Raw genomic sequence first — 19656 nt, forward strand, 5'->3', positions numbered from 1 at the left:
AGATGGGAATTTGTTAACGTCCGGTTGTAGAAAACCCGAAGTTGACCTTAATTAAAATACATCAACCGTGTGTGTAACCGTGATGGTCTCTTTCCGGCGGAGTCCGGGAAGTGAACACGGTGTTGGAGTTATGCTTGACGTAGGTTGCTATAGGATCACTTCTTGATCATACTTTTATCGACCGTGCTTTGCCTTCTCTTCTCGCTCTCATTTGCGTATGTTAGCCACCATATATGCTAGTCGCTTGCTGCAGCTCCACCTCATGCCTTTACCTTACCCATAAGCTTAAATAGTCTTGATCTCGCGGGTGCGAGATTGCTGAGTCCCCGTGGCTCACAGATACTTCCAAAACTAGCTTGCAGGTGCTGATGAGTCTGTGCAAATGACGCAACCAATCTCAAGGAGGAGCTCGATGAAGATCTTGCCCTTTGTGTTGTTTCGTTCTAGTTGATCAGTAGTGGAGCCCAGTTGGGGTCGATCGGGGACCTTTGTCGCATGTGGAGTTCTTCTTTTATTTTGGTTCCGTAGTCGGACCTTGATTGTATCTGGATGATGTAATGCTTTATTCATGTAATTGTGTGAAGTGGCGATTGTAATCCAACTATGTATCTCTTTCCCATATGTATTACATGGGTTGTGTGAAGATTACCTCACTTGCGACATTGCTTTCAATGCGGTTATGCCTCTAAGTCGTGCTTCGACACGTGGGAGATATAGCCGCATCGAGGGCGTTACAAGGTACTAGCATCATCATAAGCATCATTCATAGGAGAAGTAGCATCATCAATAACTTGCGACATGTCAGGATTAATAACATGTGGTGGTGTTGCAAGTCTATTCAAAACAGAAGTTGAATCAATTATAGAGCTAGATGGTAGTTCCTTACCTCCCCTCATCTTAGAGGGAAAAATCTTGGTTCTTGTATCTTTTAGATTCTTCATAGTTATAAATAGATATAAATCCCAAGTGACTCAACAAATATAGCTATGCTCCCGACAACGGTGCCAGAAAAATGTCTTGATAACCCGCAAGTATAGTGGATCGCAACAGTTTTCGAGGGTAGAGTATTCAACCCAAATTTATAGATTCGACACAAGGGGAGCTAAAGAATATTTGTAAGTATTAGCAGTTGATTTGTTAATTCAACCACACCTGGAGATTAAATATTTGCAGCAAGTTGATCAGTAGCACAGTAGTATGATAGTTTGATAGTAGTAGTAACAATAGCAGTGGTAACAGTAGAAGTAGTAACAATTTTGTAACAGTTGTAACAACACTAGCAATAGTAGTAACTTAGCAAAGATCAATATATGAAATTCCCATAGGAATTGGATTGGTTAATTCTTTGGACAATATTCATCATATATCAGTCATAACCTAGAGTGACACAGAACTAGCTCCAGTTCATAAATATAATGTAGGCATGTATTCCGTAAATAGTCATACGTCCTTATGGAAAAGAACTTGCATGAATTTTTTTGTCCTATCCTCCCGTGGCAACGAGGTCCATCAGGAAACTCGGGGATATTAAGGCCTCATTTTAATAGATAATCGGGACAGAACATTAACACATAGTGAATACATGAACTCTTCAAACTACGATCATCATCGAAAAGTATCCCAATTGTTGTCACCTTGGGGTTTACATATCATAACACATAATAGGTGCATATGACTTGCAAGATCGGATCACGAACATAGATATAACAAAAACTTTCATGGAGATCATTGGATATGATAAGTTTGATTCCTTGCAATAGTTTTGCGATATGGAGATGATAATATGTGAGTTATGCCAGTGAGTAATTGGGATTTAGTAAGAATATTGGTGTTAAGGTCCGTGATTCCCTATGCATGCACGTAAAGTCGATAGTAATGCAACGAAGTTACATCCTACTTATGGTGCATTAATCAGCATTAGTTATTATCAATGCATGTTTATGACCATTTTTGTTTTTGGTTGGTTGTTTCTCCATCTATTTGCTAGCCACCATTTGTACCACTACAAAAAAGACACATCCGTGACATTTTGGGCCGAACATTTTTTTTCTGTCATACATATGACACCTCTATGACGATAATTGTGTCAAAACCCGGTATCATCATAGATGTGGTGGGCTCCTACTTCTATGAAAAAAAAACATGACATAAAATGGGCTTTTCATCCTGGACTAGCTGGAGACGCAGCTGCATGACATTCTTTGGGCCGTCCATGACAGAAAAAACCGTGGTAGAAGCGAGGACGAGGAAAATTTTGGGGAGTTCCGGGTTACGGTGGGAGATCGGGGGCCGAGCGATGCGCGTTTCTCTCGTACACGTACGCGCGTGTGTGCGAGGCGTTGGCTCTAACTAAACCCGAGCGAGGCGTTGGGCTCTAACTGAACCCGAGCGGTTGCACTGCAGGCTACGCGTTACTGAACTCGAGCGATCGATCGATGGTTGTTAACTGAACCCGATCGAGCGATTCATTCGCTACTGCTCCTAATTAAAGCCGATCGATTGGATGAACAGTGAGCATTGCGGGGGGGGGGGGGGGTTGGATGAACAGTGGGCGGTGGTGTTTCCTCTGGATGAACAGGACCCCGTGTTGTGGAGGGCTGGATGAACAGTAGACGGTGGAGGGGTGCCCATGGAGGGGTGGTTGAATAGGACCCCGTGGTGTGGTGGAGGGCTGGATGAACAGTATACGGTGGAGGGGTGCCCATGGAGGGGTGGTTGAACAATAGCCGGTGGAGTAGCGCGCGGTGGAGGCTGGATGAATAGGAGCCCGTGGAGGCTGGAGGAGGTCGACGGTAGCCCGTGGAGGGTGGAGGAGGTCGATGGTGGAGATGAACAGTATCCCGTGGAGTCCCGTTTTGCGGTACGCCACATCCCTCCCGATGAATAGGACCCCCGTTTCGACCGTAGTGCTCCAACACAAGTCCGTTTCGTCCGTTTTGCCGTATGCCACACCCCTCCCGATCAACAGGACCCCCGTTTCGACCGTAGGAGGTCCGTTTTGTCCGTTTTGCGGTACGCCACACCCCTCCAAATCAACAGGACACCTGTTTCGACTGTAGGAGGTCCGTTTCCTCCATTTTGCGGTACGCCACACCCCTCCTGATCAACAGGACCGCCATTTCGATCGTAGGAGGTTCGTTTCCTCCATTTTGCAGTACGCCACACCCCTCCCAATCAACAGGACCCCGTCCCGAACGTAGGAGGTCCTTTACCTCTGTTCTGCGGTAAGCCAGGCCTCGTTTCCATTGCATGTTCCGACCAAGCCCTCCCGATGAACACGAGCACACATTTTGTTCCAACCCAGCCGGTTGGCTCCCCATGAACACGACAACGATGTTGTTTATCCGTTCCGACCTAGCCATGTACGTATGCGCGAGTAGGCGCTCGAGACCCTACCCGTATGTACGTACATGGCTGTATTTTCTTTCTTGCACCCTGGCCGTTGTACGTACGTGTACATGCTAAGTGCGCGCCTCTACTACGACACGTGCGTGCCTCTACATCGACCAGTATATATGTACACAGGTTCATGACCAGAATGACAATGCTACATATGCTTCGACCAGGTGGGTCCCAACTGTCAGGCACTTCCTTGTGTGTGAAGATGTAGCTGGTGGGTCCCAGCAGTCAGGGGGGCGACTCATTTTTTTTGCCTGGACGCACTTCCTTGCATGCGAAGATGTAGCTGGTGGGTCCCAGCAGTCAGGGTGAAATGTTTTTTTCACGAAATATGGTGGCCCGTCCGGTGGGTCCCCGCTGTCAGGTGGAGGAATAACTATGTTCCGCGTAATAAGGAGGCACTTCCTTGCTGCGGCCGTGGACCCAGCCGTCAGCCTCTTAACATACAGTCCATGTCCGATGGAAGTCGTTCCCTGACCACATTGACCACGCCGCACCGAGAGCACCAGGGCGGTAGACGAAGGCGAGGCCGAGGAAGGGGACGATGGGAAGCTGGGGAAGACGCGGCAGTGGAAGCCCGCGCAGAGAGGAGTACGAGGGTTCACTAGTTCGGCTGCGGTGTGAGGCTGCCATCGCCGCAGGGCCTAGCCAGCGGTGGGAATAGTAGGGGGCGGTGAGGCCTCCGCGGCAGCACATCCGGCCACGGAAGGCAGGAGCATGTGGCACGACCGGTGCTGCTTTGGGCGGCTGGAGCAAGAAGACCAGAGGTTGAAGAAGCATTATGTCCATTGGATGGACATCGTACGGTCACTGGAGCTAGAATCGTTTATATTGACTAAGTTGACAAAGCCCTCCATCACCGTCAACTTAGTAGGCCCACAAGTCGGCCTCCCACCAAGGTGGGTCCCAGCTTGCAGGGGTATTCATTTTGTTGTGCGTAATAAGGAGGCACATCCGGTGGGTCCGAGCTGACAGCAGGGGGAACGTTTTTTTCGCGAAATACGGTTGCCCGTCGGGTGGGTCCCAGCAGTCAGGGGCAAACATTTTTTTCGGGAAATACTGGTGGCCCGTCCGGTGGGTCCCTGCTGTCAGGTGGAGGAACATTATTTTTCGCGTAATAAGGAGGCACTTCCTTCCGGCTGCCGTGGACCCAGCTGTCAGCCTTTCCACGTACAGTATTCTTTCGATGAAATTCGGTTGTTGACGACATTGACCACGCCGCGCCGAGAGCACCACGGCGGTGGACGACGGCGAGGCCTAGGAAGGGGACGACGCGGAGCCGGGGAAGACGCGGCAGTGGATGCCCACGCAAAGAGGAGTACGAGGGTTCACTAGTTCGGTTGCGCTGCCATTACCGCAGCATAACAGGGGGTGTGGGTGAGTGGAGTGGAGGGATGGCTTGGCAGCGGTGGGAGTAGTATTTGGGTGGTGAGGCCTCCGCGGCAGCACAACCGGCCATGGGAGGCAGGAGTAGGCGGCATGACCAGCGCTGCTTTGGGCGGCTGGAGCAAGAAGACTAGAGGTTGAAGAAGCACTACGGTCGTTGGATGGACATCGTACGGTCAGTCGAGCTAGAATCGTGCATATTGACTAAGTTGACAAAGCCCTTCGTCCCCGTCAACTTAGTAGGCCCACTATACTGGGTCCCAGCTAGCAGGGGAGTATTCCTTTTTTTGTGCGTAATAAGGAGGCACTTCCTTGCGTGCAAAGATATAGCTGGTGGGTCCGAGCTGTCAGCGGCGGTAACATTTTTTTCGCGAAATACAGAGGCCCTTTCGGTGGGTACTAGCTGTCAGGTGGATGAATCATTATTTTGTGCGTAATAAGGAGGGATTTCCTTGCGTGCAGCCATGGACCCAGCTGTCAGCCTCTCAACATACAGTCCACTTCAGATGCATGTCGGTCATTGACCACGTTGACCACGCCACACCCAGAGCACCAGGGCGGTGGACGATGGCGAGGCCTAGGAAGGGAACGACACGGAGGCAGGGAAGACTCGACAGTTGTTTCCCATGCGAAGGGGAGTACGAGTGTATGATGGTTTACTGGTTCTTCTACCGTCGCCGGAGAATAACAGCAGGTGTGGGACTGTGGAGTATGGTGGGGCGGTGAGGCCTGCGCGGCAGCACAGCCGGCCACGGGGAGGAGGGAGCAGGCAATCCTGTCGGCGCTTGTTTGAGCGGCTGGAGCAGGAAGAGCAGAGATTGAAGAAGCACGACGGCCATTCGATGGACATCCAACAGTATACAGGCCATTTGTGGAAAGCCACAAATCCGTGGAAAACATCATACAACCCATCTGCCATTATTTCAAATAATTTACAGCCCATTTGCTAGTTCTTATGTGTTTTTTGTAGCCAATATTCTTTTTGTTAGCATTACAGCCCATATTGTGGTCACGGTTAAATAATTATACGAAATTTTGCATATGTCGGTGAGGTCTGAACTGTTTTTAATCCCGAAATTTCAAGTCACATTCCGATAGATTTTAAAAATAAATGTATATCAATATAAAATCCAATAAATTGTGCACGCATAAAAATCAATGCAATTTAAAATATCGAAATGAAAAAAAGATATTTGAAACTAATTGCCAGTTTCATGTGTTTTAAAAATGTACAACCCATTTCTCATTACTGATAGGCCATTTTCTCGGCCAGCCAAATGAAGCTCTCCTCGTCTTGAAAGATTTGCAGCCCAACAGGCCTGATAAAGCGACTTACTTGACAGATCATAAAATAACTAGGCTAGCCATTTTCAGAAAGAAAAAAAACTACTGGGCTGGTCTGTGGTAAACATAAAAGAAAAGGCTGTCTAGATAGGCCAGAGTGTCCCGCACAGCCCAGTTGACACACTGCTTCTGTCTCAAAAACAAATTAGATAAATGCCACTCCAATTATGGCGATTCATAAAAATGCCACTGCAATTTCCAAACTTTAAAAAATGCCACGACAATTTTTGCAAACTTTGAAAAACCCCACTGCAGTTTGCAAACTTTGAAAAACGCCACTCCAAACTTCGAAAAATGCCACTAGAAATGGCATGAAATGGCATTTTTCAAAGTTCGGAAATTGTAGTGTCATTTTTGGGATACACCAGATTTGGAGTGGCATTTATCAAACTAACCCAAAACAAAAATAACTGGGCGAGCTGTTGCGTCCCTAGTGTCAGCCGCTCGTTGTGCAATTCTCTAGTTTATTGACTACGTTGACAATGGCATGGGACCCAGATGTCAGAAATCCACTAGGAGGAGCCATTTTTTTATTGGCTTGAAATAAGGAGGCACTTTCTTGCATACTGCCATGACCTTGACGGGTCCCTGCTGTCATCCTCTCCACGTACAATCATCTCCTGATTGTGTACGCGTCAACTTGCTAGGCCCACAAGTCAGCCTCTAAACCCGTGGAGGACAAATACAACCCATTTAAAAAATAATAGCCCATTCCATACGGTCGAATGGAAAGTTCAACATTCAGAGCAAAGTAACAGGTCTGATCCACATATAGAGTACTGAACTTCCACGTTGACAACCATCATAGCCAAGTTAACAATCTACACTCACTAATACTCTAGTAGCGTACAAGTACTAACTTACTCTTAGCTAACTAGACTATGCCGACCGCCATCTGTGGTACACGCTAAACGCCGGCACCGGCGTCCTACGCCTCGCCTCAGACTTGCAAGAGATGCGATAGGGCGCGTTGCTCGCGCGCGTTGGCCCTTTCCATGCCGGCATGGTCCACCGAAGCTTCGGCTTCCAAGCGGGAAACCCACTTGACGAGTTGGTAGTAAAAATCGGCGCTGCGAACGCGCGCGTGCCCGACAGCCTCCAGGGCTATTTGCCGGGCGCCGGCCTCCACGTAGTCGCCCCAGTTGCGGGCGCACTACTCGCGACTCAGAGCGTCGGTGCGCTGCTGCTCCAGGTCCCACTGGCGGTGCAAATCGGTGATACGCTGCTCCTCCTCCAGGCGGTCGCGCTCCAACAACTCTTTCTCCTCCGCCATGCGGCCGCGCTCCAACAAATCCTTGATCTCCACATTGCCATCTAAAGACAGAAAGAATGCCTCCTCCCTCCGTCTGCCTTCTGCTAAAAAACCGAACACTTGTTCCGGCGGTGACCGCCTCCGGTGTCGCCTACCGCGGACAGGCGGGGGCATGGCAGATGTGGCGAGTGATGTCAGGCCGGTGGGGGCTTATGAGGATATGGCGATTTGGGCCACGGTGGCACCGGAGAAGGCCGGGAAAGAATACTTATTGGGGGAAGGTAGCGTGACGGTCATCGGAATTCAATGCATAATGGCTTAGCGCGCCAACTTGCCGTGGAAAACTAGAGAAACTGAAATTATGACTGTGCCATCCCGTCCCGTCTAGGTCACACGGCGGCATGGCAGTCAAACGAGTGCACTCGTATCATCTCCCTCCTTGTCAATAATAATTCCACGGATTTAAAAAGCCCGCAAGCGTATTGTCTATGTACAAAAGTAGGGGCTCTGCTTTTGACCCTTTACTTGTACACGGGAAGTCAGAGCCTCCCGCCACGGCCACGGACAGACACGACAAGAAAGGGAAGCCGGAGAGAAGCCGAGGCCACAAGGCAAACAGAGCAACGACAAGGACCGAGGCCACAAAGATCAGATGGACGAAGCTGGTTTTCGCAGCAAGGACCCTTGCCGGGGCAGCCTTAGCAGCCCCGGCAAGACCCTTGCCGGGGCAGGTCAGCCACGCCGAGCGAGCCACCCTTGAGCCCACCAATGCTAAACAAATGCATTGGGACAAGGCTCAGGAGGCACCTCCATGGTGGCATGCAGATCTTTGTGAAGACATAGAATGCTCAAGATCAAATGAGGATAGGAAGGCAACCATCCTCACCGAAGAAACCCATAAGACCCCCGGCAAGATCCTTGCCGGGGAGGCCAGCGCGCCATGGCAAGACCCTTGCCAGGCCACCCGGCAAGACCCTCGCCAAGTGCCCTGGCAAGGCCACTGCCAGGCCCGCACCAGCCAACTCCTCACCGCTGTTCGCATGCAGCTGCTGACCCAACCAACTGGGCAGGGTTGATAGTGCTTAGTGGTGGCTAACCGCTAGCTTAGAGGTCGAGTGCACGTCTCTCTGTTCTTCTCTGTCTTCTTTGGTTTGCAGGGCACATAAGTATTCTTGCCGAGCTATTCTAGAAGAAAGGGAACAGACCGGCGTCCGAACCCCGGCAAGCCAGAGTTGCCGGTGGCCGCAAGGATAAAGATCCATCCACGGCAAGCCAATATTGCCGGGGGCTGCAGATCCAGATGGGTTCTCTATCCTCTATCGTGCATTTCGTTTTGGACTGGGATACATGAAAAGCCCATCTGTCTCTGAGCCACCGTGCTCCCCCTTTCCAGTACCCAAGGACTATCCCCTGGGTCTGGATTTGGTCGTAGCCGCGGCAGCAAAGAAGAAGAATGAGGGGCCTAAGCCCACCTCATCCCTGCCTCCGCCAAGAGCGTGAGAAAGGTCGAGCGAAGTGGGAGAACGGCAAGGCCTGTTGCCGGGCGAGAAAATGTTTGTCTTAAAGATAACAAGGATTCATTCCTTGTCGTGGGTTCCTCCCGCGAATGAAAATCCTAGCAAACATCCCTTTTTCATTAAAAAAAACATCCCGTACAATACAGTTCATACGAAATGAAAAGCATGAACAAGGGGATTATAATTTCTAAAGCAAACAAAGGCCCAAAGGCTTATAAGACTAAAAAGATACAAGGTGCCCGTAATCCCTTTCTTGTCCCTCTCCTCAGGAAATGGAACAAGAAAGCAGAAGGGCAAAAGGGGCGCCTAGGCGAGCTACAAGTGGCAAAGGACACCAAGAGAACATCTCGGTGGCCATCCAAGGGCTGGATGGTGGTGGCGGCGCCGGAGGCAGAGCTCGAAGACGAGGCGGCAGGACGCCAACACGCAACGAGGGTGTCGGTGCCCGCGTACTCCGACTTGACGGCCTTGCCGCCCGTCCTCTTCCTCTTCCGCAGCCTCCCTACGCCAGCCGCCCAAGGAGATGACCCCGAGAAGTTCAAGGAGCCGGCGACACGGATGATGGGGTCGCCGGTGCCGCTCGGAGCGGCGCCTGACACCTAGTCGGACCCGTCATCCTGCCGCCCGCTGCCCTCATTGTTGCTGCCGTTGTCTTCCTTGCCACTCTTGCTTGAGGAGGAATCTTCGTCGTCGGAGGAGCTCTCCATGCAGCACCTCACGCGGGTCCCGAAGTGCCTGAAGATCTTGACAGAGAGGAGGCCACCCTCCATTAGTTTGAAATGGAGAGCGAGCCCATCCGTCAAGCTGTGGAGGCGGGCGAAGGTCTTCCACCCTCGGTGAAGACACATGATGTGAGGGGCGGGGAACTCAATGTCGACCCACGTGCCACTGTTCCCACAACCCCTCATGTGTAGCCGTAGCGCCTGCGGCGGATCCAGCTCCATCTCCCGTGCAAATGGCGCAGCAGATGGTGCTGCTTGACAAAGAATTCACAAGGGTTGTCCCCGGCGTGGCCCTCCAACGGAGGAGGGGCTGCTGGAGGAGGTGAGGCAGATCTGCCGCCCCGTCCTCCTCTCCCTCGGGCACCGCGACGGCCTCGGCCTCGCCCCCTCCCCCTTCCTCTAGCGGCCGGCTCTGCCGCTATGAGCTCCTGGGGAGGAGCGATGCTCTATCTGGCTGAGACCCTCACCGCCACCGATGATGCGACACCATGCCTCCTCGCCATGGCAGAAGAAGAAGGGAAGCAGGAATGGGGAGAGGCGGATGGCAAAGAGTGGAGAGACACCGACACACCGTTCCTCCCGACCCCCCCCTTTATAAAGGGGCGGGGGCAAGGCTCGGCCGCCCACCCTCGGCCGTCGACCGCCCTCCCCGCTCCACTGAAGGCGCGTGGGAATCGACCCGCACACGCGCGACTTCCCACATCCCGCGCGCCTGCCATTCGCTCTGTGTCATGCATGCAGCGAACGTGGCGCGAGGGGCGGGCGCAGGGGGACGGTGGAACGACGGTTCCCAAGCGAAGGCAGTAAATGAGAGGCGGCGATGCGGTCTCGAAGAGACACGCAAGCCGCCTCTTTACTGTCCACCACGAGGTGACACCAGCATGTGCACGTCATGCGCGTGCACAACCCCCACGTCGCGCGTTCAACGCGGGTCGTGGGGAAGCGCGGCGGACGGAACGGCGGCCGCAGTAAAAATCCGCCCCAACTGCCCGCGCACCGTTCTGGGCCTGGCCCAACAACGGGCTGCACTTATGTGTGGCCCAGGCCCGGGGGCTCTGCTTTCGACCCCTTTACTTGTGCATGGGCAGTCAGAGCCTCCCGCCACACCACGCACAGACACGGCAGGAAAGGGACGCCAGAGAGAAGCCGAGGCCACAAGGCAAACAGAGCAACGACAAGGATCGAGGCCATGAAGATCAGATGGACGAAGCAGGTTTTCCCGGCAAGGACCCTTGCCGGGGCTGCCTCAGCAGCCCCGGCAAGACCCTTGCCGAGGCAGCTCGCCCACGCCAACCGAGCGAGCCACCCTTGAGCCCACCAACGCTAAACAAATGCATTGGGACAAGGCTCGGCAGGAACCTCCGTGGTGGCATCCAAATCTTTGTGAAGACATAGAATGCTCAAGATCAAATGAGGATAGGAAGGCAACCATCCTCACCGAAGAAACCCACAAGACCCCTGGCAAGATCCTTGCTGGGGAGGCCAGCGCGCCATGGCAAGACCCTTGCCGGGCCACCCGGCAAGACCCTTGTCGGGCCACCCGACAAGGCCCTCACCAAGCGCATCGGCAAGGCCATTGCCAGGCCCGCACCAGCCAAGTCCTCATTGTCGTTCGCATGCAGCTGCCGAGCCAACCAGCTGGGCAGGCACCTACGTGGCAGCATGCAATCCTTCGTGGGGGCTCCACCACCGCGCCACCTCAGCTGCCTACCTGCCTACATGGCACCGCATGCATCGCTGGCCAGGGCGCGTGTCGAAGCGAGGAGGAGCGGCGACGGACGGGATGGGCCTCGCCCTGTCCCCGGTAAAGCGAAGGGACACCTAAGCCTCGCATTAAATGTGTCTTGTCCTATAATACTAGGGATAAACTCGCAATGCTGTAGCACTTTCCACCTCCTGTGTGGCACTGTGGCAGCCCCTTTCGCCTATAAAAGGAGGCCCATGGCACATAGAGAGAGGATTCGGCTCCTTCGAACCCCACTTCACCTAGAGCTAGTTCAAGAGCTCAAGAACACTAAATACATCCACCAAAGCAGGATCGTAGGGTTTGACGCATCTTTGCGGCCCAAACCTGGGTAAATCCTTTTGTGTTGTCTATTAGTCCAGCTCTTCTCATGATCCCCGTGCCCCGTAACCGTAGAAGGGATTCCTGTAATCCCATAGGTGTTGTTTCCCACCGACATCTTTGGCGCGCCAGGTAGGGGGCGCTGTTGTGAGAATCTGGTCTAGCAGTTGGCCTAGCTGTTCTTCATCGCCATGGCTCCTAAGACGAAGACGACCATGGCGATCGGTTGGTCTGGGACCGGGTTGGTACCGGCACGGACCGGTAGTGGGCCAGCCGCGGAGAGAACCCGTGGCGCCGCCCGTGAGCATCTACATCACCCCAATGGTCCTGGCCTGGCAAGTGGCATCGTTCGCACGCCAGGCGGCGAGCTGCCAATCGCGGGCTCGGGAGGTGGAGTCGGGCCCCCCGCAGGCGGCGCGGGGCCTCCAAGGGTGCCGCCGTCCCGCCAGGCGGCGCCTCGGCAACCTCCAAGACGCCAACACCGGCGCCCACGGTGCGCTACTCCCAGGTTGTGCGTGATGAGCAGCGTCACCCTGCCGGTGGCCCTGCACGCCACCCTGGGAAGAGTGAGGGAGTCCTGGATTAGGGGGTATCCGGATAGCCGGACTATGTACTTTGGCTGGACTGTTGGACCGTGAAGATACAAGACTCAAGACTTCGTCCCGTGTCCGGATGGGATTTTCCTTTGCGTGGAAGACAAGCTGGGCGATCCGGATATTAGATTTCCTTCTTTGTAACCGACTCTGTGTAAACCCTAGCCCTCTCCGGTGTCTATATAAACCAGAGGGTTTAGGCCTTAGAGACAATCATAATCATCATATGCTAGCTTCTAGGGTTTAGCCTCTATGATCTCGTGCTAGATCAACTCTTGTAATACTCATATCATCAATATCAATCAAGCAGGAAGTAGGGTTTTACCTCCATCAAGAGGGCCCGAACCTGGGTAAAACATCGTGTCCCTTGCCTCCTATTACCATTAGCCTTAGACGCACACATCGGGACCCCCTACCCGAGATCCGCTGGTTTTGACACTGACATTGGTGCTTTCATTGAGAGTTCCTCTGTTTCATCGCTGCAAGGCTTGATGGCTCCTTCAATCAACAACAACACGGTCCATTGTGAGACTTTTCTGCCCGGACAGATCTTCGTGTTCGGCGGCTTCGCACTACGGGCCAATTCGCTAGGCCATCTGGAGCAAATCGACAGCTATGCCCCTGGCCATCAGGTCAGGTTTGGAAACTTGAACTACACGGTCGATATCCGCGGAGACTTGATCTTCAACGGATTCGGGCCTGTGCCAGGAGCGCCAGACAGTCATGATGACCACGGCTTAGACCTGCTGTCGGTCAATGCTCGAGATATTTCCCCTGCAGTAGCCCCGGACCTAAATCCGGGGCAGATTGCAGCGCCCGAGGACGGGTGGATGGACCCCGCCCGGGAGGCCGCACACCCATCGGCGGTAGAGCCGAACACAGACTTCACCCCCAAGGAGGCATGTGACACCGGACCCCCGGACTCGTACCTGGCTGTAGGTTCCAGTCCGCGCACCCCCGAGCCCGCCGAATCTGGTTGGGCTCCGGTAATGGAGTTCACCGCTACGGATATCTTCCAACACTCGCCCTTTGGTGACATGCTGAACTTGTTAAGGTCTCTCTCTCTGTCAGGAGACGCTTGGCCGAACTATGTCCGGCTCAAGTGGGAAGAAGGCGACGAAGAATTTATTGCCCACCCACCACCCACTTCATTGCCACAATCGATGATTTAACCGACATGCTTGACTTCGACTTTGAAGACATCGACGGTATGGCCGACGATGTAGGAGCAGAACAGGAACCACCTCCCATGGGGCGGTGGACAGCCACCTCCTCATATGATATATACATGGTGGACACTCCGAAAGAAACCAATGGCGATGAGGCAATGGAGGATAACCCCTCAAGGAAGAAAGCAAAGCATGGGCGTCGTCGGCGCCGCTCCAAGCCCTGCCACAGCAATACCAGCATAGTAGACGAAAATAATCCGAAGGGTGCCAAAGATGATACAACCCCGATCAGCCTGCCTTCGAGCAGGCCAAACAGGAAGACGGGCAGGTCAGCCCAGACGAACAGGCAACGGACGGATATATAGAGGAAGACAATTACATGCCCACCTCCGAAGACGAGATTAGCCTCGTCGACAACGAGTTCGGCGTGCCTGAGGACCCCGTGGAGTAGGAGCACTTCAAGCGCCAGCTTATGGCCACTGCGAGAAGCCTGAAAAAGAAGCAGCAACAGCTCCAAGCTGATCAAGACCTGCTCACAGACAGATGGACTGAAGTCCTGGCAGCTGAGGAATATGGACTCGAGCGCCACACGGCTGACCGGACACCTCGTGGCCGGGATAAAATGGCGTATCAGCCCGAATACCAGCCCGCACCCCCACACCAATACACTACGGCACGGGGCAATAGGCAGGACCTGCAAGATAGAGTTGAAAACAAGGCAGGACAACCAAGATCGATCTACGGATCATGGGGGCGCGCCCCAACATGTAAGGATGATCGTTACGCCGGATACACTATCGACAAGTCCGGACGGGCCGAATAGAGCAAACCGGACTCAGTCGAACAGCGTAGCCACATAGCCCGGCATAGAGGCACCGCACACCCCCTCTGCTTCACTGACGAAGTGATGGATCATGAATTCCTAGAAGGGTTTAAACCCGTAAACATCGAATCATACGATGGCACAATAGACCCCATAGTATGGATCGAAGATTTCCTTCTCCACATTCACATGGCCCGCGGTGACGATCTACACGCCATCAAGTATCTTCCCCTCAAGCTCAAAGGACTGGCCCAACACTGGCTAAACAGCCTGCTGGCAAATTCCATTGGCAGTTGGGAGAACCTGGAGGACGCGTTCCTCGACAACTTCCAGGCACGTACGTGCGACCACCGGATGCCGATGACTTGAGCCACATTACCCAACAGCCCGGAGTGTCAGCCAGGAAATTCTGGACTCGGTTCCTAACCAAAAAGAACCAAATAGTCGACTGTCCGGAGGCCGAAGCCCTGGCGGCCTTCAAGCATAATATCCGTGATGAGTGGCTCGCCCGACACCTCGGCCAGGAAAAACCAAAGTCCATGGAGGCCCTCACGACACTCATGACCTGCTTTTGCGCGGGCGAGGACAGCTGGTTGGCTCGTAGTAGCACCACGCCAATAAATTCCGGCACCTCAGATGTCCGCGACAATAACGGCAAGCCATGGCGCAATAGACATAAGCGACAGAACAACAGCGACAACACTGAAGACACGGCAGTCAACGCCGGATTCAGTGGCTCGAAATCCGGTCAGCGGAAAAAGCTGTTCAAAAGAAACAATCAAGGACCGTTCAGTCTGGACCGCATACTTGAACGCTCGTGCCAAATTCATGGCACCCCGGATAAGCCAGCAAACCACACTAATAGAGACTGTTGGGTGTTCAAACAGGCCGGTAAAATAAACGCCGAAAACAAGGACAAGGGGCTGCACAACAACGATGACGAGGAGCCCCGGCGTCCGAACACGGGGGGGGGGGGGGTAGAAGAAATTTCCTCCCCAGGTGAAAACAGTCAACATGATCTACGCCACCCACATTCCCAAACAGGAACGGAAGCGCGCACTACGGGACATCTATGCGATGGAGACAGTCGCCCCAAAATTCAACCCATGGTCAGCCTGTCCGATCACCTTTGATCATAGGGATCACCCTACCAGCATCCGTCATGGCGGTTCAGCTGCATTCATCCTAGACCCCATCATCGACGGATTCCACCTCACGTGAGTCCTTATGGATGGCGGCAGCACCCTGAACCTGCTCTATCAGGACACAGTGCGCAAAATGGGCATCCACCCTTCGAGGATCAAGCCCACCAAAACCACCTTCAAAGGTGTAATTCTAGGAGTAGAGGCCCGTTGCACGGGCTCCATAACACTAGAAGTGGTCTTTGGATCTCCGCATAACTTTCGAAGCGAGGAGTTATTCTTTGATATCGTCCCTTTCCGTAGTGGTTATCACACACTGCTTGGACGAACCGCATTTGCTCGAATCAATGCGGTACCACACTATGCATACCTCAAGCTCAAGATGCCAAGACCTCACTGGGTCATAACAGTCAATGGAAACATGGACCGCTCTCTCCGTGCAGAAGAGCATACAGCAGCCCTCGCGGCAGAAGTACAATGCAGCCTTCTCCGGCAAATCACCAATCCGGCGACAACAACCCCCAACACTGTCAAGCGAGTCTGGAGTACCCCACAACAGGATCGCCGGGCACGCCAAGAGTGCGACTAGCAGTCTGGCCTTCGCTCCAGCCCGATCAAGGCAGCATTCGTGCCGCGCATACACAATTACGCACTCAAAATACCATGGGCATAGGCGGAGGCGCAATAGTGACTCAGTCAAAAGTGTGGTACAATGGCAACATACTTTAATAAACCCCCTTTATCTTTCAGGACACTGCTTTCGGGCAGCCTCTTCAGAAGAGTCGGATTGTCGAACTTACATAGGAGAGAAAACCAAGGAGGCAAAAGGCTTTGCGCACAAAGGGAATACCCAGGTGGAATCTGTTACCTGTTTTATATACCTACATGCGGCCCGCCCTTGGATAGGACATGTTAAATAGTCCTATTTACTTCTGCTTAACGCATTCATTGTAAACATACGCTTAGACGTATTATTAATCAATGGGAGATAATATATAGCGTCAGCTTATTATTCCTATTATCACAATTTTCCTATAAATGTTTACTTAATATTGCATCCGTACACCTTGGTACGTTCAGTTTTCCCATAATACGGCAAGACAAGTCCGAACACTTTTAACAGTGCGGCACCCGGAACTTATAGCATTATATGCATCATCTCTGAATCATGTTGTGGGTCAATAGTTGGGTTTGCCCGGCTCCCTTGTTTTGGTACCATATGTTCCTTTATCTCGGCTAAGGTAGCACAGGGAGAACTACTGCGATTGTGTCCTGGTTCTTCCGGATGAGCACCTCAGTAGAGAAAGCCGAAAACTGATGGGCATAATGCGGCGAGAGCTGGTCGCTGTTCGAGAGGTCTTAAAATCCTTAAAGTGTTTTTACACTTTAGGCGAGGAATCGGCCTCGTCCGATTTAGGCGTATATAGCACCCCAATTCGGCTCTCTGAATTCCTAGGGGCTTCGCCGAAATTTAAAATTGTAGACTTCTATGGCTAAGTGAAAGTTATAAAGCCGCATAGTCCGATTGCCTTGTTCCCTGCACCAAACACCTCCTTCAGGAACCAAATATTTGGACAAAGAGTGTCTGGGTTTTTTCCAGGAACACCCCGGTACTAGTTTTGTGGGGGCGGAAGCCGACGACTGGCCTACTTTCAGAATTTTATAGACAGCCGCACAGAAGGTAATATTTTAAATCAAAAAAGCGCTATATATAGCGCAAATAACTTCGTCTTTATATTACAACAACGACAGAAGTACATTCACTCAAAGATCGTGTCCTTGGTACATTCATCGGCCACGAGACGAGCACCTTTCATAACGCCATCATAATATTTTTCGGGACAGCGATGCGCCTTGCCCTCCGGCGGTCCATCCTTCACTAGCTTCTCCGCATCCAGCTTGCCCCAATGCACCTTCACACGGGCAAAGGCTCGGCGGGCACCCTCAATACAAACGGATCGCTTGATCACTTCAAGCCACGGATAGGCATTTACCATCCGCTTTATCAGGCCGAAGTAGCTTGCTGGCAGGGGCTCACCAGGCCACATCCCAACTATGAAATCTTTCATAAACACTTCGGCCGCCCTGTGGAGTTCAACCAATTGCTTCAATTGGTCACTCAGAGGCGTCAGGTGTTCGGCTCCATCATACTGGGACCAAAACAGCTTCTCCGTTGAGATTCCCTCCTCGGCACGGTAGAACTCCGCGGCATTTGATACGCTGCGTGGCAGATTTGCGAATGACCCTGGAGAGCTCCGAATTCAGGTAAGTAAAGGAAACGTCTCCTCCACATGCTTGGTTTGCATGAAGAATGTCTTACCCGCCACTATCTTCTTGGCTGCCTGGATTTCCTGCTAGGCCTTTTCGGCTTCGGCCTTGGCATCTTTCATGCTCAACAGGGCCTTCGCAAGTTCAGACTCCTTCGTCTTGAAGTCACACTCCAAGGACTTGAACTTCTTACCGAGCTCCTGGAGCTCTTTCTGTACCTCGCCCACCCTAGCATTTTGCTTTTCACGCTCAATGTGCTCCATGGCCGCCTTGTTTTCGGCCTCGGATAGCGCTTTCTTCAGGGACGCCACTTCGGTCGTGGCCCCTATTACACAATCATGAAGCTTTTTTTAGCATCACCAATTTTGTCTATTCTTTATGATATGTGAACAGGGTATCACTCACCCTTGTTCTCTTCGAGCTGCCTCTTCGTGAGGCTGAGCTCTCCTTGGGCCTGCTCCAGGTCCCGTTTGAGTCCGGTGACCTCCACTGTGCGGGCAGCAGCGGCAAGTAGCACCGCCTGCTTATTCACGTAGAAACCAACTATTGGACTCCTGCGGATTTTAATTGACCCTCCGTTTGGCTTTTCCTTCTGAACACGAAACAGAGTATCAGGGGCTACTGTCTATCGGGTGATAATGTCCAAAACTTTAAATCACTTACCTCAAAGCCTGTTAGGAGGCTGGTGCAGGCTTCGGTCAATCCGCTTTTGGCGGACCGAACCCTCTGAACCACCGCACTCATAAGAGTATGGTGCTCTTCATCCATGGAAGCACCGTGAAGTACTTCTAGTAGACTATCCGACGGCTCTGGTGTAACGGAAGTTATCAGCACGGACCGCTCGCCCTCCTTGGCGAGGGGCTGCCTGCCTGAATCCGGAACCTTTGTGGGTTCCGGTATAGTGTCCGGCTGGGAGCCCGGCGTGCTGTGGCTCCTGTCGGCACAATCCGCGGGGATTTTGCGCCCCGTGTGCCCGGTGTTTGTAATTTCACCTTGGGGCATCTCCAGAGTCGCCCCCCTGCTCTAGGAGCCTTTGGAACAACACCTCCATGTCATGCGCAGGCCGAGGGGAAGTGGCCGTTGGGAGCGAGTTCATCGCCGAATCACTCAAGGACCCATCGGAAGAAGATACCTCGGGATGGACCCTGGCCAGACTGCATATACGTGTTTGGCATTATAACAGACTGTGAATTGAAGTCGCACTAAAAGTACAACAAAGTACGAAAACTTATGATCTTACTAGGGGCTTCCCCCTGGGCAGCCACTCCTCCTCGCTGTAGGCGGCCGTGGTGGAGTAATCCGGAAGGGACGCCTTTCCCTTCTTGGGCGTCCTAGCCTCCCCCTCTAGGGCAACTTTCCTTTTCTTCTCCTCTCCAGTGCGGGCAGGCGGAGTTTCCATGTATTTCCCCCCACCTCCGTGGGAGGAGTCTGCCTCGTCGTCTTCAGACGACGAGTTTATGACGGCCTTGCACCGGGGACCCTTCCTGGTCCCCTCTGTCGCCCTGTTAGGCCCTTCGGCCTCCTCAGGTGGGGTGGCCCCTTCCTTTTCCACCTCCTATTCGGGGGAGCAGTGTGCCTTGTCGTCTTTGTACGAGGCGTCTGGTACGACCTTACGCCGGAGACCCTTCCTGGTCCCCGGGGCCTTCTTTTCGGCCTACTTTTCCGGTGCCTTGTAGGGCGCCGGGACTAGCATCTCCGTCAGGAGAGCATCTGCCGGACCCTCTGGCACGGAGCTGGACAGTCAATCCGCTCCGCTGTCTCCACATACTCCTGATTAAATACACACGATGACTTAAGATCCTCCCATGAGTACGCTGGGAAAAACTACATCTGGTCATAGTCAAAACACTCACAGGACGGTGGAGCCGCGTGGCATGAAGTCCGTGGTCCTTGGATGTGGGAGGAGGTATTTCGGAGGCCTTGAATAGTGCCTTCCATGTGTCCTTGTGTGTCGTGCCGTAGAGCTCTCGAAGTGT

Source organism: Triticum aestivum, chromosome 2B (genome assembly GCF_018294505.1).
Source record: "Triticum aestivum cultivar Chinese Spring chromosome 2B, IWGSC CS RefSeq v2.1, whole genome shotgun sequence".
NCBI lineage: Eukaryota > Viridiplantae > Streptophyta > Magnoliopsida > Poales > Poaceae > Triticum > Triticum aestivum.